Genomic DNA, 23,462 nt, shown 5'->3' with positions numbered 1-23,462 from the left:
ACCACAGCCGGATAAAGAGCATCACGTAACGGACAGTGCTTACCGGGTAACGGATCATTACACTTCCCCCACACACTTTATACATCATAAGTCCCGTCTTCCCCCTCACTGCATCATCCGCAGGGACGCGCCCCTCCGCCGTAAAAGCCCCGCTCAAAACTCGACGCCGGTCATGCGGTGGCCTTCTTATTAAGGCAGGGGGCGCGTAATTTCCGGCTGGATGGTTGGTCTCCGCTAGCCGCTCTGCCGCTTTATTTATTAACGCAGCGGAGATGGTGAGCGCCTGTGATGCCTGCATCCCGCACCGCTCGCCGGAGCTGCGTGTTGCATAAAGAACAGGCACTCAGCGCTGCCAAATCCCTATAATGGATGCATGCCGGCAATTCTGCCGCTCCCTCTCTCTCTCTCTCTCTCTCTCTCTCTCTCTTCTCTACCCTCCACGGTAGGGCGTTTATATAGGGAATCTGATAACTGGGAATTATACGTCGCTACGCGGTAATAGAATTTGCCTTCCTCGTCTGCTTCTGATCTGGAGGCCTGTACTGCCAATTGATGAATTAACAAAACTAAAGAAAAGGCAAAACAATCTAGTTGCCCCAGTGTACATCGGAGATTTCTGGGAGACACATCACAGTCAGCCAAGCCCGATTTGACAGAGAGCATTAATTTTTAAACTTATTTGTGTGCGTGATGAAAAATCTGCCGGTTTCAGGCGATTGTAACAAAGATGCTCAACATGAGATTCTAAAATGAAATAAGAAATCCACACAGCTTGCACCACACAACTTGCACCAGCCTATTTCTTGACTATTTGCGTTTCTTACTATCTTCTTATTTATTTCTATTGGTACTGCTAGCAAGCGCAAGAAATCTTATAAATAAATAACTAAAGACAGACTGATGTTTGTGCTTTAACCTTCTCTTTTGTATTTCTAATGTTTTGTTATAAACGACCAAGCCCATTAATTCGATGGAAGAGCTGGTGCATAAAATGTTTGTTGGTGAGGTCACTTTCCGCAGCAACATAAAAATATGTGGTTTACATGTTCAAAAGCCCTTTTCTCGCTGAAACATAATATTTATTTATCTGCCAGACGGGTTTCGTGTTTTAAACTACAGGTATCTTTGGTGAATATTTTAATGACTTGTCTGTCCTGCCAAAACATGCGTTTCCTCTCATCCGGTAATAGGTTAGAGGTTTCGGCACGACACTTACGATCAGACGAGAGGAAATGCAAGTTTTGGCAGGACAGATAAGTCACTAAAAATTAACTGAAAGTGTTTCTAATACAATGACGAGAGGTGTCGCGGAAGTAAATAAATATTACGCTGTAGCAACAAAAATAGTTGTTCCAAGCTTAACTAGTAATTAAATTTACAATAGCTGCACATAACTTATAGTCATTCGCAAAGGTGAAACAAACAAACGAACACTCATGCTTTAAGCTGCAAACTTTTAAATACTGAACTCATAGAACATTTTAAAATCCTAATGTCCTAGAACCTAGCATTTGGAACGTAGGTGATATTTGATCTTCCAATTGCGACCACTTATGTACCCATTATAAAGAGTATAATCACACTAAAAAATTTTACACGTGTTAAGGCGAGAGCATTAAAATTCACTCGACAATAAATAATAAAATAAATTGATTTAAAAACTCTGTGCAGAGATATATAAAACACTAGTATAATGTGCCAGAAATAGTATAATAGAACACCAATTTACAAAATCTAAGCACGTCTACGTGAAGGGATTATTAAAGAAAATTCCCTTGCTACACTGACTTAAACCCGATTCTGACGACCAAACAGCACTTATTTTAAAATACTTTCAGCTAGTTCTTCACAGAGTCAAGAATATTCCATATGTGTCCGCCATAAGAATGATTTAAAATCACACGCAGCAAATTAAAGGGAAATTTTGAATGAGGTTACAGTCTGAAGGTAACATATATTTATTTACGTATTTTGAAGTGCAGAACGTTTCTTTCGAGAATTCCTGCACATCTAAAATGTATGCATCTGACGCTGTAATGAGTATACATTGTCTTGCTACAGAAATCAGAAAACTTCCAAAAAAAGAAACGCAGGAAACTTTACCACAAGACTCTTACTAGGATGACAAAAGCAGTTACCTAGCAACTTCATTGGGATTCATCCCCTCATTCTCCAGATCCTGTACCGCCAAAGATAAATCTTTTCTGTTCTCAGTTTTCGAGAAGGTCTTACGGCAGAGAAAATGGTTCTGAAATTAGGCCTGACGGTTTTTTCAACTCTACTGTTGCTACTGGAGAAGTGCTACGTTTTTCGGCGTCAAGAAGATGTATAAACGGGGAATCAGATTCTGGAGCGGGAATCTTAGGTAAAATGTGTTGCCTATTTGAAAATATTAAGTTTTAAAAGTATTCTCAGTCACGAGCAAGTTTACCGAAAGAGGAAGAGTGTTGGAAAGTGCAGCTGGAATAACATAAAATTGTATACTTAAGTTTCCATGTCACGGATGCCAAATTTACAGTAAACTGTACAGCCTACAGTTGGGTGTGCATTAGAGTACTCATAAACATTACATTACTGTGATCTCTTTCAGCTAAAAAAGGATAGCCTGTCGAAACGGGTGTATCATATTTTGTACTATTTTTGCATTAAAGGGAATGCACGTCACGCTCATTCCAAACACGCAACAGTCGCTAAAATGATGCGATTAATATGTTCGACGAGCCACTACATTTTGCGATAAAAATTAAAGTGGTAATATGAACACAGTTTTTGCAGAAAATTGCACATGACATGTTTCAAATACAGAGCGAGATGTTTCAAATACAGAGCAACTGGAAATTAAAATCGAGTCGAGCGAGAGTAAATTAAAGTACAGGGTGATTCAAAAAGAATACCACAACTTTAGGAATTTAAAACTCTGCAACGACAAAAGGCAGAGCTAAGCACTATCTGTCGGCGAATTAAGGGAGCTATAAAGTTTCATTTAGTTGTACATTTGTTCGCTTGAGGCGCTGTTGACTAGGCGTCAGCGTCAGTTGATGCTAAGATGGCGACCGCTCAACAGAACAGTGATGAAGCAACTTTCCACACTAACGGGAAAGTCAACCGTCACAATGTCTGTATATGGGGCACTGAGAATCCGCGGGAAACAACTCAGTATGAACGTGACTTGCCTAAGGTGAACGTTTTCTGTGCCGTTTCAGCCAATAAAGTGTTTGGTCCCTTTTTCTTCGAAGGTGCTACTGTAACTGGACTACAGTATCTGGAGATTTTAGAGAATTGGCTGTTCCTTTAGCTCGAACAAGAAGCACAACAATTCATATTTCAGCAGGATGGAGCGCCACCACATTGGCACTTATCTGTCCGTAACTACCTGAACGTCAACTACCCGAGGCGATGGATCGGCCGCCAGGCAGCCCGTGACAGAGCACTTCATCACTGGCCTCCAAGAAGCCCTGATCTTACCCCCTGCGATTTTTTCTTTTGGGGGTATGTTAAGGATATGGTGTTTCGGCCACCTCTCCCAGCCACCACTTATGATTTGAAACGAGAACTAACAGCAGCTATCCAAACTGTTACGCCTGATATGCTACAGAGAGTGTGGAACGAGTTGGAGTATCGGGTTGATATTGCTCGAGTGTCTGGAGGGGGCCATATTGAACATCTCTGAACTTGTTTTTGAGTGAAAAAAACCTTTTTAAATACTCTTTGTAATGATGTGTAACAGAAGGTTATATTATGTTTCTTTCATTAAATACACATTTTTTAAGTTGTAGTATTCTTTTTGAATCACCCTGTACTAGTAGCGTTATTATACATTCTTTCCTGTGGCACATTTCAAGGTGCCGAAAGGTGGAATGGTCCCAAAAAAGTCCTCCAAAACTGTCACGACACCGAAATTGACAGCGTTCGTTTTACCCTTTCCGTTATCGGAAATGACTCTGCCGATCTGTGAAATAAACAAATATATTACACTTTACGAGCCAGGACTCTGCTTAGTGCAAACAGATTGCCCAATAGAAATTACAAGATGTTTTCCTTTCAGTGGAACAATAAAAAGCTGTTGTGACATCCTGACTGTGGAAATGTCGGCGCTTCTTTCTTGCAGAATAACCAGGCAGCTATCATTACGACAATTTCAGACCAGGGAAACGAAGTTCGAGGATGGTGACGCTGGAGGGACGTTTTATGCGTTTTTTTACCCATTGCTATCAGAAACTCCAGGTCTCCTGCTCAACAGTGCACTTTTTGGGATTTTTGTTAGTAGTCATCTTCTGTTCTATTAATGCCGAAAATCTCTCTCGTTATTGTGGGTACCTTTTTCATGATATCTTTCACGTCGTGCTTTTATGTGAAGTTGAGAGTTACATTCTACAGAGTTAACATTTTAGAGCATAAAACGGGAACGAAAGAATTTACTAATGATGGTAAAAATGTGCCGAAACGTGTTTGTGGTATTAAAAGTAGTAGTTCTTTGCATAACAGGTGGACCGGAATTCCTATAATTTAGACAGCAAACAAGGTTGCTCTTAGACTTTTAAACCAAACTATGATGTTTAAACTGCCTGGATGACAGAGATGCTGTCGCTGTTCCAGGTACCCAATGCAGCGCGGCCCATGCAAGCACGGATACAAGATTCGATTCTTGAAGAAAAGGGGAGGTGTGGATTATTCTCAGTTTGCTAATGTACCGTCCGCCTCCCGCCCAACACCCCCCCCCCCTTAAAAAAATAACTTGCCGTCACTCCCAATTTTAACGACAATAACAATAAATATATAAAATATTCTAATACAACAATAATAATAATTTGTTTATATCAGTGCTTAGAACATCAAAGGGTAGAGAAATCTTTGCTGTTTTTATAGATTCAGAAAAGGCTTTTGACAGAGTTCAGTGGAACAAGCTGATGGATATCTTGAAGAGGAAAGGAGTAGATTGGAAAGAGAGACGACTGATACAGAGTCTATATTTACACCAGAAAGTAAGGATAAGGATTGGAAATGAAATGTCAGAAGGAAGCAGCATTGGCCGAGGTGTTAGACAAGGTTGTTGCCTTTCCCCACTGTTCTTTAACGTATACCTTGAACAGATTGTTGCGAAAAGCTTAGATGGGAAAAGAGGAATATGTATTGGTGGAAAGAGAATAGCATGTATAAGATACGCTGATGACATGGTATTAGTGGCAGAAAGTGAGCGGACAGTGAATAACATGCTCAAAGATCTGAATGAAGCTTGTGTGGAATATGGGATGCAAATAAACACAGCAAAAACAAAGAGTACGGCCATCAGTACAAGACGCAGACTGTCCAATATTAAAATAGGACAACCTACCATTAGCCAAGTAAGTGAATTTAAATATCTCGGAAGTACAATAACTGAAGACTTGAGATGTCACCAGGAGGTGAAAACTCGAACTGCCATAGCGAAGGAGGCATTCAACAGAAAGAGGAGACTCTTATGTGGCAAATTAGATAAAGGACTAGGGAAAAGACTTGGCAAATGTTTTGTCTGGAGTGTGGCACTATATGGGGCAGAAACGTGGACACTGAGGCGAGAGGATGAAAAAAGGTTAGAAGCATTTAAGATGTGGATGTTGAGGAGAATGGAGAGAATAAGCTGGATGGAAAGAGTGAGTAATGAAAGAGTATTGGAAAGGGTTGGTGAGAGAAGATGTCTGCTGAAGGTTGTAAGAGAAAGGAAAAAGAACTGGTTGGGACATTCATTGAGAAGCGACTGCTTGCTAGTAGATGCTTTGGAAGGATTTGTTTGTGGGAGTAGACTGAGAGGAAGAAGGAGATACAAGATGATAGACGACATAAATGGAAGAGGAAATTACGCAGACCTGAAGAGGATGGCAGAAGACCGGACAGCCTGGAGAACTAGCATGTGAAAACCTGCCTTTGGGCAGAACACTGATGATGATGAGAACATCACTGTAGAATAAGTTTGTAACGCCGGAAATGCATATCCTCCTATTTCCATCTATTGTACTATTATTTTTTTCCTTGCTTTGTTACCTCAAGATATGACATTTCTGTCTCTTTATATATTGTAATTGTTTTACTGTTTGTATATATATATTTATGCATTTATGTCGATGTATAATTGGTTTGTTTCGTATATATTATTTGTATTTTTACGCTGGGTCTTGCCTAGGGAAAACTGCTATCGAACGATTACATCGATAGGTCGTGAGAAGAATCAAAGTGTGTAGGATCTTTGGTAGTGTTAACTCTGTCGCGTGGAGCGCGGGCAGAGGGAGTCTGGCTGGAGTAGCGAGTGGAGCAGGTGTGTTGTGTGAAGCTCCCGCGAGTTGCCGCGCTTTCGGGGTTTGGCAGCATGTAATTGCGCACATCAAGAGCCCGTTTCGTCTGGTGACCGTGTCGAGAAGAAGGCGCGCCAACATCCAGCTTCTGCAACAGCGACGGCCGACAATGAGTGACTGTCGCCACCTCCTCGATCGACGGTTTCAAACCTTCAATCAGCCCACAAGGAAGACTGGAAGCAAGTAAAGTTTTAGAACTGTATGGCAGACCTCAGCTTTTCAAACTTTTAAAACTGTTCGCATCAAAAAATTACAGCAACTTAGCATGAACGTTTGTTGCTCATTGTCCCAATTGCATTACCAAGCAGGGTCCCTTCGTTTTCCGGAATGAACCCGAGTGTCGTTGAAATTCAAACGCCAGCATTAAAGTAATATCATTCCATTTCACTGCTTTAATTTCAAAGTCCAGTTAAGGTATTCATAGCTGGCTACAATAGTTAGATTACACTAGCACAAATTAAGAGTGCGAGTTTTGTTACCGTATTTTAGCTTACCTGTGACTGCAGCTCAGCTTGGTACGTACTAAATTTTACTATTGTTAATTGTTCAGAATCATTTAATTCAAGTTCAAAGTTAAATCTCTTATTTCTAAATTGCGTAGATTCAAGTAGCTCTTGAAATGATTGTTGAGGTAGTCCAAGACTAACCGTATTTTACTGAATTTCGATGTGCTTCAGAAAGAAAGCTCACTATTAACTTCAGTCACTAAATTAACTTTCGATTTTCCTGTTTTATTAATTCTTTTGCTAAATTAAGTCAGAGTGTAGCGAAATTTATTACTTCTGACAAACTTTCAGTTTTCACACTACACGTGTCAACCTTCAGTTGCCACACTTCTAGTGCTAATTATATGTGTAATAACCTTTCTTTTTCAGTTACTATAGTAATTGTCCTTAGGACTGGCGACTGTAATTTCCTCCAAATCTCAAATATCTAATTAACGCTAGTTAATTGTTAACGTAACGGCCGCACATTTACTTTTTTTTATTAACTTTACCCCTTTTCAAAATCAATTTCCACCTGTTTCATTAGCATTTTTACTTTCATTTAGATGTAACCCTTTCCTCCCTCTTTACCGACAGATTAACTTCGGTGACGATTGCTTTTCCCAAATTTCCATTAGGTACACGCGGTTTAATTTTTCACTGTCATTAAGGTCGATAAGTGAGGGGGAGGTTACAAGTTCCAAGAAATTGCAGTTCAGAGAAATACAGGGTGTATAAAAAAAAATTATCCGATTAAAAAAATCGTAACTATTATGTTATTTGAGAAAGTGCGTGAACAACGTACTACTGGAAAGAGCAAACTCTCGAGTTTTATACGGTTCCCGCTAGGTAGCAGCAGTGTGCACCCACTTCAGTTCTAGTCAAACAGAAAGAGTTTTGTGCTCTACGTTTTGCGCAGAGCGGGCCAGTGATAACTGTTCAGTATGACTTTCGTACTAGGTATGGCGTGGACCCTCCTGCAGCACAAAGCATTAGACGATGGCATGAACCATTCCGAGAAACAGGTTGTTTGTGTATAGGGAAATTGCCGAGCTGTCCCCGAGGGTCTGACACAGACGTCGAACGCAGCCGCCATAGTTTCACAAGGAGTCCGCAGAAATCTGTTCGCCGTGCATCTCGACAGCTCAGCATGCCCCCGATGTCCTTCTGGCGTGTGTTGCATACACGTTTACACATGAAACCATACAAAATTCAGCTACTGCAACCTCTCCGTGAATGTGACAACAACGTGTGGAGTTCTGTAATTTCATTCTTGGCAAGATGGTGGATGACCGTTTTCTTCCACGCTTAGCGTTTAGTGACGAGGCAACAATCCATTTAAATGGAAAGGTCAACCGTCATGGTGTGAGTATATGGGGTACGGAACAACCACGTGAAGTTGTACAACATGAGAGGGATTCTCCAAAATTTAATGTGCTTTGTGCAGTTTGTAAACAGGCTGTTTAGGTTTTTATGTTGGTAACGCGACGTAGCGCTCTGTACGAAAATCACTGACTATGCTGTGTGCAGTCTGTGGCTGGTTGGCATTGTTGAAATGTTCGCTATTGTAGTGGTGGGCAGTTGGATGTTAACAGCGCGTAGCGTTGCACAGTTGGAGGTGAGCCGCCAGCAGTGGTGGATGTGGGGAGAGAGATGGCGGAGTTTTGAGAGAGGATGATCTGGACGTGTGTCCATCAGAGACAGTACATTTGTAAGACTGGATGTCATGAACTGATATATATATATATAATGAGTTTTGAACACTATTAACGTAAATACATTGTTTGTTCTCTATCAAAATTTTTCATTTGCTAACTATGCCTATCAGTAGTTAGTGCCTTCAGTAGTTTGAATCTTTTATTTAGCTGGCAGTAGTGGCGCTCGCTCTATTGCAGTAGTTCGAACAACGAAGATTTTTGTGAGGTAAGTGATTCATGAAAGGTATAGGTTATTGTTAGTCAGGGCCATTCTTTTGTAGGGATTATTGAAAGTCAGACTGCGTTGCACTAAAAATATTGTGTGTCAGTTTAGTGTTGATGAGAATAAGTAAAGAGAGAAATGTCTGAGTACGGTTCAGTTCTGCTCAGCTGTTTGAAAATCATATAACGTAAGGGGTTTACCAGCACAGTAATTCATAAATTTTTCGAAGTGGACGTTTCAAGTTTTACGGGAAAAGGTGTATGGTCAATTTTTGTTTGCCGAGAACACAGCTACAGGAAGCACGTATCTCGATATGCTTGAGAAATTTCTTTTCTCATAGTTGGAAAATAACTCTATTTATTTTATTTACCAAGAGGCTGGGACACCGCCACTCTAGCATCTGGAAGTGTGGGAATTTTTATATCAAAGAATCACTGAGCGATGGATCGATCGCACTGGACCTCCAAGGTCACCGGACCTGATTGTATGAGGTTATTTCTTGCGGGGGCTTATAAAAGACACTGTTAACGTGGCTCCGTTACCAATAACAATGAATGAACTGAGGCATCGCATAATAGCAGCTGTGGAGGTTGTAACTCAAGACATGTTCGCTGCAGTGTGGGAACTATTTGAATACTGCATTGACATATGCCGTGCACCTCAAGAGGGGCATACTGAATACCTACGGAAACGTACGATAAAAAACCGGAAACGTATGATAAAAAACTTTGAGTTTTCCGTTCATCAAAAAACATAATTCATTGTATATGTTTATTAGTTTCAGAAATATAGATGTCCCAAATCGGATAATTCTTTTTCATGCAACCGGTTTATCGTTAGAATAGCATTTGCTAGAACTACTTGTATTACATGTATCTTGTACTACTTGCATCTTTGTAGATCTACTTGTATTATGCAATAATTTAAGAACTATAACAGCAACATACTTTCGTAACTTCGTAATTTGATAAAAATCGAAGTGTTCACTGACAGTTATCGGTACTTCACACAGCACTAACAGTGTGAACACAGTTCTGTCGTGTTCGGACGAATTTCTTGCTGAGACCTAACGTTTCGTTCCATCCTATGGAGGGCGTATTCAAGGGAGGTTGCAGCTTTTTCGAAGGCCCGATGTACACCCACTTGAAGCTGACCTGCGCAGACGGGGACGAAATGTTGGGCTTCGAGAAGGAATTCATACGACCACGGAATAACAGCAGTTCCGCAGACTATAACTACGTGAGCATCTAAAGTCAGTTTTTTTTTCCATTTAGGTGGGACGTCTTTATGGGACCATGTCACTTTAGAAAAGTGGTTACAAAGATCTTATATGTGAAGTAGATCACAGCAGTACAATGAAGTAGTAATAAAACCAATGAAAGTCGAATAAAGTCTCATATGACTTGTCTTGTTGTTGCGCCATCGTTCGCGTTGCAGTTATATTTGTGAATGAGGATAGCGATAAGTACGCGTTCTATGGTTCTATATTGCTTCGTCATAAAATTAGGTAAAAGTTGCTTAGGAATTCTCCATTTCGCAGGTCATTTTGTTCATTTACAACTCTGTCTGAGCCGGCCGCGGTGGCCGTGCGGTTCTGGCGCTGCAGTCCGGAACCGCGGGACTGCTACGGTCGCAGGTTCGATTCCTGCCTCGGGCATGGGTGTGTGTGTGTGATGTCCTTAGGTTAGTTAGGTTTAAGTAGTTCTAAGTTCTAGGGGACTTATGACCTAAGATGTTGAGTCCCATAGTGCTCAGAGCCATTTGAACAATTTTTTGAACTCTGTCTGATTGGTGTTACAGATGAATGTAAATTTCAGTTTCTTCCGTCACGTCCATGACTTTACCTGTGTGGTCGTTTAGGATTTATTGTGGGCTGCAGGTATGGTGGGCCAGTGGATACGTATATTTTCCTGGCAGCAATGTTTTCCGTAGCCAGTAAGGCCGCAAACTAATCGACGTGGACTGTTCCGTAACAGAGCAACTGAAAATCATCCTTACTCAAACGGACATTATAACTTTTTAGAATTTCTTATCAATTTCCGTATTCTGCAGTTTGACGCTACAACACTGCTCAAAAAAATTAGGGGAAGAACATAACCTTTTTTTTTCCACATTCTACAGCACTATGAACTGAACGCTTGTTTCAATCCAATGTTCTGGGTGGGAAAACTACAAATTGGCATTCATAAGACTGGAATACTCACTTTCAAATTCTAAAGCTGGCAGGGGTAAAATACAGGGAGGGAAAGGCTATTTACAATTTGTACAGAAACCAGGTGGCAGTTATAAGAGTCGAGGGACATGAAAGGGAAGCAGTGGTTGGGAAGGGAGTGAGACAGGGTTGTAGCCTCTCCCCGATGTTATTCAATCTGTATATTGAGCAAGCAGTAAAGGAAACAAAAGAAAAATTCGGAGTAGGTATTAAAATCCATGGAGAAGAAATAAAAACCTTGAGGTTTGCCGATGACATTGTAATTCTGTCAGAGACAGCAAAGGACCTGGAAGAGCAGTTGAACGGAATGGACAGTGTCTTGAAAGGAGGTTATAAGATGAACATCAACAAAAGCAAAACGAGGATAATGGAACCTAGTCGAATTAAGTCGGGTGATGCTGAGGGAATTAGATTAGGAAATGAGAACCTTAAAGTAGTAAAGGAGTTTTGCTATTTGGGGAGCAAAATAACTGATGATGGTCGAAGTAGAGAGGATATAAAATGTAGACTGGCAATGGCAAGGAAAGCGTTTCTGAAGAGGAGAAATTTGTTAACATCGAGTATAGATTTAAGTGTCAGGAAGTCATTTCTGAAAGTATTTGTATGGAGTGTAGCCATGTATGGAATATATGCTGAAGATTAGGTGGGTAGATCACATAACTAATGAGGAAGTATTGAATAGGATTGGGGAGAAGAGAAGTTTGCGGCACAACTTGACCAGGAGAAGGGATCGGTTGGTAGGACATGTTCTGAGGCATCAAGGGATCACCAATTTAATATTGGAGGGCAGCGTGGAGGGTAAAAATCGTAGGGGGAGACCAAGAGATGAATACACTAAGCAGATTCAGAAGGATGTAGGTTGCAGTAGGTACTGGGAGATGAAGAAGCTTGCACAGGATAGAGTAGCATGGAGAGCTGCATCAAACCAGTCTCAGGACTGAAGACCACAACAACAAGAAGAAGAACAACACCAAAAATGCAACAGGAGCGTAACATGTAAGAAATTGCCACGCAACCTGCCACTGATGATGCCTTGCAGAAAATAAAGGCGAAACGCGTATGGCTCTAAAACTGCTTTATATTCAGTTGCTGTCAGACGGTCCATCAGTAAAAATTATCAATATACCGTAGTTTTGGGAGATTCATGACTCCCAAGACCCTCCTTTGGATCCTCGGCTGAGTCCACGTTACACTCGAACCAGTCGAGTTGAAGGTGTCCCTCGGGGGCGCTCGGCAGGTCTGCCTCAGACGCCGCCGTTGTTACGTACGGCACCCGCTTATAGCTTGTCCGCAACCGCGGGGCGAATACTGTTAGCGGGAGCCGCAGTAATCAAGCAAGCTCTGAGCCCACTGCCGGTATGCGGCTTTCTGCACCCTAACACTGACGGACTGGCGCCGGTACAAGAACAATAAATTGCTCCGGTGCACGCACGCCCACAGTGGGAAATAAAAAAAAGGGAGGAAAAAAAAAAAAGGAGAACGCCCGTGAGCGTCATGGCCGGAACTGTGGAGAATAATTACCGCGGCGGCAGAGGAGGCGTCTGCTGCAGGTGGGCGGGGCAGCAACTGCCCTCGGGGGTAATGCATAATATGCAAATGTCACGCGCCGTTTAATTAGATGATGCCGATAAGGGCTGGGGAGTGACAGCGGCAAGATGGGGCGCGCGCTGCCGGCATTGTTCCCGCGGCGCCCCCGCACTAAATTACCCACTGATTTTTCCACCCCCTCCACCCCCGCGCTCTTGCGCGACGCCGAGTACCTCGCGCGCCCCGGCGGCGGTGTCGCAGGAGCAGCCGCCCCGCCCTCGAGCGAGCCCGAAGTGCGCTCCACTCCGCTGCGAAACGGCGGCCATAAAACGCTTCGCGTCTGCGACGTGTGCGCCCGCGGTTGGGGCGATATGCCCGCTGCAGGCGGTGTAATCCCGGCCGGGACAAAGGGGGGCCGTGCCGCAAAGTGGCGTGCTCCTGCGCGTTACCGAACATTCCATCCCAGCGCGCCGTCTTCTGGCCGCAACAGCGCTCGTATTCACCATCGGAGTGGCTTCTCCCGACTCCCACCACCCCCACTGAGTGCCATCCCAGCAGTAGTGTGTACGTAACCAGCAGAGCACCTGTGTGTGCCACCAAGACTTCTTCCCCTTTCAAAAGCCAAGGTTAGCACACTGGACTCGCATTCGGGAGGACGACGGTTCAATCCCGTCTCCGGCCATCCTGATTTAGGTTTTCCGTGATTTCCCTAAATCGCTTCAGGCAAATGCCGGGATGGTTCCTTTGAAAGGGCACGGCCGATTTCCTTCCACATCCTTCCCTCACCCGAGCTTGCGCTCCGTCTCTAATGACCTCGTTGTCGACGGGACGTTAAACACTAATCTCCTCCGCCTCCTCCTCAAAAGCCAAGATATCCTGCGAACCGTGGATTAACAGCAACAGGCAGATCCCATACGCTTACTGATAGATTTTCGGAAAGCGTTTGAGACAGTGCCACACTGCAGACCTTTAACGAAGGTCCGAGCATACGGAACAGTTTGTCAAATATGTGACTGATCCCAACATTTTTAAGTTGTTCATCAGACCCAAATGCAGCGTGAGGGGTGTCCCAGGGAGGTGTTACAGGACTGCTGTTATTTTCTGTGTAATAAACGATCTAACTGATAGGGCGAGAAGCAATCTCCGACTACCTGCAAACGACGCTGTAGTGTAAGGGAAAGTATCGTTCAAATGGTTCAAAGGGCTCTGAGCACTATGGGACTTAACATCTATGGTCATCAGTCCCCTAGAACTTAGAACTACTTAAACCTAACGAACCTAAAGACAGCACACAACACCCAGTCATCACGAGGCAGAGAAAATCCCTGACCCCGCCGGGAATCGAATCCGAGAACCCGGGCGTGGGAAGCGAGAACGCTACCGCACGACCACGAGCTGCGGACGGAAAGTATCGTCCTTCAATGACTGTAGGAGGCTATACGATGACTTGGACAGAACATCTTTGAAGTCGTAAAAGAAATCTTGCTGTAAATGTGGAAAAACGTAAATTTATGCAGAGGAGTAGTACAAACAATCCTGCAAGGTTCAAATACAGCATTAGCGGTGTGCTGCATGTCACAAATGTGGCTAAGAAAGAAATGGCTCTAAGCACTATGGGACTTAACATCTGAGGTCATCAGTCCCCTAGACTTAGAACTACTTAAACCAAACTAACATAAGTCATCACACACATCCATACCCGAGGGAGGATTCGAACCCGCAACCTAGCAGCAGCGCGGTTCCGGACTGAAGCGCCTAGAACCGCTCGGCCACAGAGGCCGGCTCTCAAACATGCCCCTTAAATATCTACGTATAGCGTTGCAAAGCGACGTGAAATGGAACGAGCTCATAGGCTCGCTTGTGGGGAAAACTTCCGTTTCGTTGGGAGACTTTCAGGAAAGTGTAGATCAAAAGAGACCACATACAGAACACTTGTGCGACCCGTTCTTGAGTGTGCTCTATTGTTCGGGATCAGCACCAGGGCGGGTTCAAGGACGACATCGAAGCAATTTACTACCGGTTCGTTCGATTAACACGCAATTATTACGGAGAGATATGCTCCGTGAACTCAAATACAAATACCTGGAGGGAAGAAGTCATAGTTTTCGTAAGAGTACTGAGAATGTTCAAGACAGTCGACAATTGCGACAGACTGCAGGATAATTCTGCTTCTACTAATATACATCTCGCGTGAGATCCGTGAAGACAACATAAGAGAAAACTTGGCTCTTACGGAAGCGTATAGAGAGACATTTCTCCTTCGCTCCATTTGCGAGTGGAACAGGAAAAGGAATGACTTGCAGACGAGTAAGGTACCCTCTGTCATGCACTGCATACTGGCTTCCAAAGTATGCATGTAGATGTAGATGAGAAGCTAAGCTGGTTCATGTTATTCTACTGGGTAGCAAGAGAGAGCAATTTCGAGGCTTATAGGACCACATCTGTTGGACAACTTGCACTCTTATTACTGGCAGTAAGCCCGTTGGTGAGGCAAAGCGTCAGTGAGAGGACTGGTAGATCGTATTGGGCAACAGAACCTTGAGGTTGGTGAAACCAATGTAACATCCACGAGATAAATTTTAGCTACAGTCCGACGAGAGGAAATTATGCCTCTAACAGTTATAAACATTACTTATCCGACATATGAAAAAACAGTGAAATAAATATTAATTATTTATATAATATTCTATGATGTAATAGGACATATCGATGTGTATCATACAAAGACAATGATAATTGTAAATTCCTTTTATGATCTGCGTTTGTCTTTCTTTGTTTTTACCTTTTGTTGGTTGGCTTTTGTAGGTTGCGGACGCATATCGAACTGAGGTCTGTTAAGAAATTGTAATTATTTGTTAATTATTACTTGAAAGAGTTCATTATTATTATAAACATGAGTGAATAATTATTTGTAACTTTAATTCCTCTCTCAGTAAGCATTATCTGTGTTAATTATTTCTTTCTGCTGCAAGGAGCGCAGCCATTGATGATAGCGATTTGTATCGCGTTTTTGTCTGTGTTTTCCTTAGAAACAAATCAAATGTTTGCTTGATGAAGTCTAAATAGTGCACAATACGAAAGTAGATTTTATAGCGTTTAATAAGCATTTTAAATATTTACTTATTTGCTCTAACAATAGAAAGTCTCTATCAATTGTCTGCCGCCACCTTAACAATTATTATTCAAATTTAAATTACGCAATTATGCTGAATAAATGCTGAAGGTAACACAAATGTGTAAAAATAAATGTGCACCGGTGGTCCCGAACTCATTTTAATGAAAATGATTCTAATCAGATTGGTTCTTTAAAAACAGTGCTCCTTATAAGAAACTTTTCTACCTGATGTGTGGAGCAGAAATTAATTACGCACGAGTTGCGAAGAACATTTTTTCAGGTAACATACGTCAGTGTTGTGCGCGGCTGATATCGGTGGTATTAATGATCATTTTTCTGAAGATAACTGCTTCCATCTTAATCAATAGTTGTAAGGAATCTGTTGTAGGAACTGTGATTTAGTGACACTTACACACCTCACAGACAACACTTTAACATGACGTTAACTTGGAGTTGTTTAGCAACTTGATAAAATCTTTAGCCGGGAGAAAAATTATTTAGTAATTACTCAATGTAATAAAATAAGATCATCATTTCCATTTACAAATTAGTTAAATATCAAACCACCGAATAGCACAGCAAACGCCACACCAACTACGGGGTCGAGGCTTACTTCATTTCAGCCACTGTCTCGTTCGCACTTAACCGATCCCGAGGGAGCATTCAGTTCTTTTCAGGCTTTTCAGGTGTCGTAGTTGCGCATGCTTCACATAAAAATAAGTTTAAATACAAAAGTAATAAACTGTTTCATTACAACAAGTTTTAATGTAATAGTAATGTAATGTTTACATCAGTGCTTAGCAGATCGCCCAATAACTTAGAGAAATACAGCATCTGAAAAACGTACATTCCAAAATTTGAGAAATATATGTGTCTTCTGATTGGTTTGATACGTTCCGCCGAGAATTCCTGTCGTGTGCCAAGCTGTTCATCTCGGAGTATCACTTGCACCCAACGTCCCAATAACTTGTTGGTTGTTTTCCAATGTCTGTCTCACCCTACAATTTTAATACTCTACAGCTTCCTGTAGTACCACGGAAGTTATTCCCTGATCTCTTAACCCATATTCCATCTTCAGGTCCCAACTTCTTATCAGTGCTTCCGCGGTGAATCTGAATCTGGTTGGAATGTTTTCTGCAGCTGTTCGTCCAGCCATGTGACCAGCCTCTCATGCAGGCAATCGAAAGAATGGTGTACTGAAACTATTGCAGTGTTATTTCGACTGCGTTTCATCGAACTAAATCTGGAATTACTCAAAGGCTACCGATGCAATACAGATGTTAGTATTCTGCACACGGAGCCAACGAATTTACGCATATACCCACAGATACAAAACTTACAGACTAATGCAAAATGCGTTTGAAATCAGTTTCTTTTGTGTATGTTTCTGAAGATTCTTTTAAAGAAACATGGTGTTTATACTAACCTACAAGAATAGTATGGACTTAGAAAGCTCGTCATTTTCAACGAAATTCTGATGACACGGTAGTGGAGCAGGGGTTTCCGCTGAGTATTTTTGGAAGAGACTACCAGTTAAGGTCTTTCCCATGGCTTAAAACCAAACGATATTCCCAAAAACCTTGATCGAAAGCAGAGAGTTGGAGCTAATAATGTGAGCTGGGACAGCTACGTCTCAGTCAAAAATGTTCAAGCGTAGAACGTATGCCTGAATTTGGCCTTTCACTACTAATTTTTTCCCGTGTGAGAGACATTAATGTCTGGTTATTTTAATAAATATCACAGTCAGAGGTGAGAATATGAAAAATATTTCCCGTCGTTTCGTTTTCCAGCGCGGGAATAAGTGGGTTCAAACTGGTTCAAATGGCTCTATTTCTATGGGACATAACATCTTAGGTCATCAGTCCCCTAGAACTTAGAACTACTTAAACCTTTCTAACCTAAGGACATCACACACATTCATGCCCGAGGCAGGATTCGAACCTGCGACCGTAGCAGCATCGTGATTCCGGACTGAAGCGCCTAGAACCGATCGGCCACAGCGGCCGGCATAGGTAGGATATACAATATTATACATAAGTAACTCCGGACTTTCAGATGACGACTGTGCAAATATTCTAAGATGTACAGGTAACAGACACAAAAGATGAAAAACGAAAATTGTGAGATGTACGACCTGTTTTAAACATCAGGTAACAGGTCTATAATTTGGCAATAAATAAATAAATAACAGACAATTCAGTGGATAAAGAACCTCTCCAAGTTTTTAATTCACGTTACAGGTGCTCAACATGGGAACCGTTTGTGACGCGTCAAACGTCGATTCCTGTGTGCAAGTCGTTTGACACGAATTGTCCGGGAAGGCGCGACAGAAGCCCGCTTTACAAATCTGTTGATTGGGTTGCCTACCTTCAAGAGGGAAATAATTTGATGCAACAATATGAAGCACAGAGTTACAATGAAACGTGAAGACAGCACACAACCTACAAGTGCAGTCTGTAATTATAAGAGTTCTGCAAGCCATTAGCTAGCTTAGTTTTACAAGTGCAACATTAATACATAATAATAGCACGTAGTAAATTCGCACTTGTTCTCTGGTGACCCATCGTGCGACACACGGGTCCCAGCATTAGGGAAATAATTAAAGAGAGAGTTCGATTACTGCTTTTCTGAACAAGTTTTTTGAAGCGGAATATATATGTTAATAGTATATGAAAATCAGCCATAGACACGGGTTCTCAGGTAGATGCCGTGTTTCTTGACTTCCGCAAGGCGTTTGATACAGTTCCCCACAGTCGTTTAATGAACAAAGTAAGAGCATATGGACTATCAGACCAATTGTGTGATTAGATTGAAGAGTTCCTAGATAACAGAACGCAGCATGTCATTCTCAATGGAGAGAAGTCTTTCGGAGTAAGAGTGATTTCAGGTGTGCCGCAGGGGAGTGTCGTAGAACCATTGATATTCGCAATGTATGTATATATATATATATATTGTGGATAACATCGGAAGTTCACTGAGGCTTTTTGCGGATGATGATGTAGTATATTGAGAGGTTGTAACAATGGAAAATTGTACTGAAATGCAGGAGGATCTGCAACGAATTGACGCATGGTGCAGGGAAGGGCAATTGAATCTCAATGTAGACAAGTGTAATGTACTGCGAATACATAGAAAGAAAGATCCTTTATCATTTAGCTACAATATAGCAGGTCAGCAACTGGAAGCAGTTAATTCCATAAATTATCTGGGAGTAGGCATTAGGAGTAATTTAAAATGGTCAGTAAAGCAGATGCCAGACTGAGATTCATTGGAAGAATCCTAAGGAAATGCAATCAAAAAACAAAGGAAGTAGGTTACAGTACACTTGTTCGCCCACTGCTTGAATACTGCTCAGCAGTATGGGATCCGTACCAGATAGGGTTGATAGAAGAGATAGAGAAGATCCAACAGAGAGGAGCGTGCTTCGTTACAGGATAATTTAGTAATCGCAAAAGCGTTACGGAGGTGATAGATAAACTCCTGTGGAAGACTCTGCAAGAGAGTAGCTGGGTACGGGCTTTTGTAGAGGTTTTGAGAACATACCTTCACCGAGGAGTCAAGCAGTATATTGCTCCCTCCTACGTATATCTCGCGAAGAGATCATGAGGATAAAATCAGAGAGATTGGAACCCACGTAGAGGCATACCGACAATCATTATTTCCACGAACGATACGAGACTGGAATAGAACCGATAGAGGTACTCAAAGTATCCTCCGCCACACACCGTCAGGTGGCTTGCGGAGTATGTTTGTAGATGTAGAAATCCCTGCTGGGAAAGCTGCAATACAAAATATATTTCAAGTGTGGTTAATGTGAAACAAATATTTCTAAACACTAAAGCACGGCCACGCGGGATTAGCCGAGCGGTCTCAGGCGCTGCAGTCGTGGACTGTGCGGCTGGTCCCGGCGGAGGTTCGAGTCCTCCCTCAAGCATGGATGTGTGTGTTTGTCGTGAGCATAATTTAGGTCAAGTAGTGTGTAAGCTTAGGGAGTGATGACCTTAGCAGTTAAGTCCCATAAGATTTCACACACGTTTGACATTTGACTAAAGCACGGCGTTGGAAATACTTTTTACTTTGCGTTGAGGTTAAAACTAAAGAAATAATGATAATAAATATAGAGAGAAGAGGAAGCTAAAAACGGTCAGAATCTGCGTTAAGTAAATTAGAAGCGCTTGCGTACGCAGCGGTGCGTCCCACGGCTCGTGGCCGCGCATGATTGATGCAGCCGCTGAAGCATCGCCACCTTTGTTTTCCGGAAACACGCGGGAGCGTCGGCTGTGATAAATGGTCTTCCGCTGCAGACTATCAGTCATGCCGCATTCCGGGAAGCGATTCAGCAACCCCTAATCTCGCGGGCAAGTGCTTTCCGATGGGTCAGCTCACCGCCGCAGCTTATTAAGCGGCTGCCCCTCATAAAAACAAACAGGCGCTGCCGGTGACAGGTTCTGCCCCCCCCCCCAACCCCCTCTCAGAGATGACGTATCGCAGGGCTCGGCGGTGCTGCGTAACGAGACGAGGGACCCCCGGCCGCCGCGGTCCCGACAGTAATTCCCGCGAAAAACGAAAAAGGCCGACCCCGCATACTCGAGCGTCGCGCGCCGACTAAATGGCCTTAACAAGGACGGCGCCCGCGGATTACGTGCGAGGCGGGCGGCCGCCCACCTGCCGCCCAGCCAAGGCCGGCTGCGTGGCAACAGGCGCGGGCCACGTGGTCTGTGCAGCGGAGTTGCAGAGCTGTGCGACTACAGGTGAACCCTGTTTATTAGGGTCCCATTGGTATAGATCTCTGGTTCATCTGGATTTAATTCTTTTATCTACTGGGATCACGTAATAGCCTCAGTTCATCTTCTCTCTTGATTTGATTTTAACAGGAGAGCTAAAACAGGTCTAGAATGAGATTTTCACTCTGCGGCGGAGTGTGCGCTGATATGAAACTTTCTGGCAGATTAAAATTGTGTGCCCGACCGAGACTCGAACTCGGGACCTTTGCCTTTCTCGGGCAAGTGCCCTACCATCTGAGCTACCGAAGCACGACTCACGCCCGGTCCTCACAGCTTTACTTCTGCCAGTATCTCGTCTCCTACCTTCCAAACTTTACAGTAGCTCTCCTTTCTTCCAGGAGTGCTAGTTCTGCAAGGTTCACACGAGAGCTTCTGTAAAGTTTGGAAGGTAGGAGACAAGATGCTGGCAGAAGTAAAGCTGTGAGGACCGGGCGTGAGTCGTGCTTCGGTAGCTCATGGTAGAGCACTTGCCCGCGAAAGGCAAACGTCCCGAGTTCGAGTCTCGGTCGGGCACACAGCTTTAATCTGGCAGGAAGTTTCAGCTTAGGTCTAACCCGCCACTGCCCTCACCGAAACTAGGTTTATTGTGCAGTATTGTTCATTAACTAAATTCATAACTTTTTCCAGATTTTAGTAACTAAGGTGATTCCATTTCATTCTTTATTTTAATTTTGCTTTAATAGAAATTCATTTCCTTATCGTCATTGTTAAAAGCACTGAGCATTGGCGATTCGGTTACAGCAACACCTACATCTCGCGGATTTGATTTATTCTTCGGAGTAGATGCATTTCCTGTCCAACACTGAACTTTAGGTACACGATTCATTTGAATCCTAACTAACCGAAAGCGTAAAGGGTCGTAATAACTTTTGTTTCAAAATGACTCAAATCCAGTTCAACCTGTCGCGGAACAACCAACAAGCAAAGACTGAGTCGCTAGAGAACATATTTTTCGTGTGGTGTAAGCCAAAGAGACCATTTCAAAAACACTTGCTTCGCCCTACTTCAGTACAGGCGCTAAAGACATCGACATCGTACGGCCAAATGAACCTACCATCTTCATCAATATTAATGTTTAAAGTTTCTTACACCACGTAAATCAAAAACTTTTTGTCGTTCGTATGTAAATAAATGTCTGCTACAAATTTACAGTACTGGCCATTAAAATTGATACACCACGAAGATGACGTGCTACAGACGCGAAATTTAACCGACAGGAAGAAGATGCTGTGATATGCAAATGATTAGCTTTTCAGAGCATTCACACAAGGTTGGCGCCGGTGGTGACACCTGCAACGTGCTGACATGACGAAAGTTTCCAACCGATTTCTCATACACAAACAGCAGTTGACCGGCGTTGCCTGGTGAAACGTTGTTGTGATGCCTCGTGTAAGGAGGAGAAATGCGTACCATCACGTTTCCGACTTTGATAAAGGTCGGATTGTAGCCTATCGCGATTGCGATTTATCGTATCGCGACATTGCTGGTCGCGTTGGTCGAGAGCCAATGACTGTTAGCAGAATATGGAATCGGTGGGTTCAGGAGGGTAATACGGAACGCCGTGCTGGATCCCAACGGCCTCTTATCACTAGCAGTCGAGATGACAGGCATCTTATCCGCATGGCTGTAACGGATCGTGCAGCCACGTCTCGATCCCTGAGTCAACAGACGGGGACGTTTGCAAGACAACCACCATCTGCACGGACAGTTCGACGACGTTTGCAGCTGCATGGACTATCAGCTCAGAGACCATGGCTGGGGTTACTCTTGACGCTGCGTCACAGACAGGAGCGCCTTGCGATGGTGTACTCAACGACGAACCTGAGTGCACGAATGACAAAACGTCATTTTTTCGGATGAATCCGGTTTCTGTTTACAGCATCATGATGGTCGCATCCGTATTTGGCGACATCGCGGTGAACGCACATTGGAAGCGTGTATCCGTCATCGCCATATTGGCGTATCACCCGGGATGATGGTATGGGGTGCCATTGGTTACACGTCTCGGTCACCTCTTGCTCGCATTGACGGCACTTTGAACAGTGAACGTTACATTTCAGATGTGTTACGACCCGTGGCTCTACCCTTCATTCGATCCCTGCGAAACCCTACATTTCAGCAGGATAATGCACGACTGCATGTTGTAGGTCCTGCACGGGTCGTTCTGGATATAGAAAATGTTCGAGTGCTGCCCTGGCCAGCACATTCTCCAGATCTCTCACCAATCGAAAACGTCTGGTCAATGGTGGCCGAGCAACTGGCTCGTCACAATACGCCAGTCACTACTCTCGATGAACTGTGGTATCGTGTTGAAGCTGCACGGGCAGCTGTACATGTACACGCCATCCAAGCTCTGTTTGACTCAATGTCCAGGCCAATCAAGGCCGTTATTACGGCCAGAGGTGGTTGTTCTGGATACTGATTTCTCGTGGTTCTATGCACCCAAATTGCGTGAAAATATAATCACACGTCAGTTCGTGTATAATATATTTGTCCAATGAATACCCGTTTATCATCTGCATTTCTTCTTGGTGTAGCAATTTTAATGGCCAGTAGTGTATTAGTGCATTTGCACAACGTAATTGCCGTAATTCCTCCTGCTGATTTACATTTTGGCTGGAGGCGTTTTCAAAGATAGAACTAATCTTCCTTTTAATCACGATAGTACAACGGTGCCACTACTAATATTAAACTTTGAACGGGTGAAGCAGACAGTAAACTGATTTCTGAGACACGCTATCACTTTCCACGTGCTCGTGCCGTGCTAGGGGCGTCAGGTGTCCGGTAACAGCCTCCTCTGCGGAAGCCGCAGTAGTGCAGACTTGAAAGAGAGCACAGGGGACTCCCACCGGTCCGCGATCCACTTCTAGCCTTGCTTCTGCCCGCCTTTCTACCGACGTGAACTTCCCGTAATTGTCTTCCCAACTGCCGGTCCGACCGCTGTATTAGGACTTTCATCCATTGCGTGCGAACCGCGCATCTCCACGGCATTTAATCTAAACACGCAGTTCGTGCCGAAGCCAGTTTGGGAACGCAATTTTCATGGAAGTCGTCTAACTCTGAAAACAAGCTCACGGCCAAGGCATTTACTAC

This window comes from Schistocerca cancellata, chromosome 6 (assembly GCF_023864275.1).
Source record: "Schistocerca cancellata isolate TAMUIC-IGC-003103 chromosome 6, iqSchCanc2.1, whole genome shotgun sequence".
Classification (NCBI taxonomy): domain Eukaryota; kingdom Metazoa; phylum Arthropoda; class Insecta; order Orthoptera; family Acrididae; genus Schistocerca; species Schistocerca cancellata.
The sequence above is the reverse complement of the archived record's forward strand: the minus strand, read 5'-3'. Positions refer to the sequence as shown.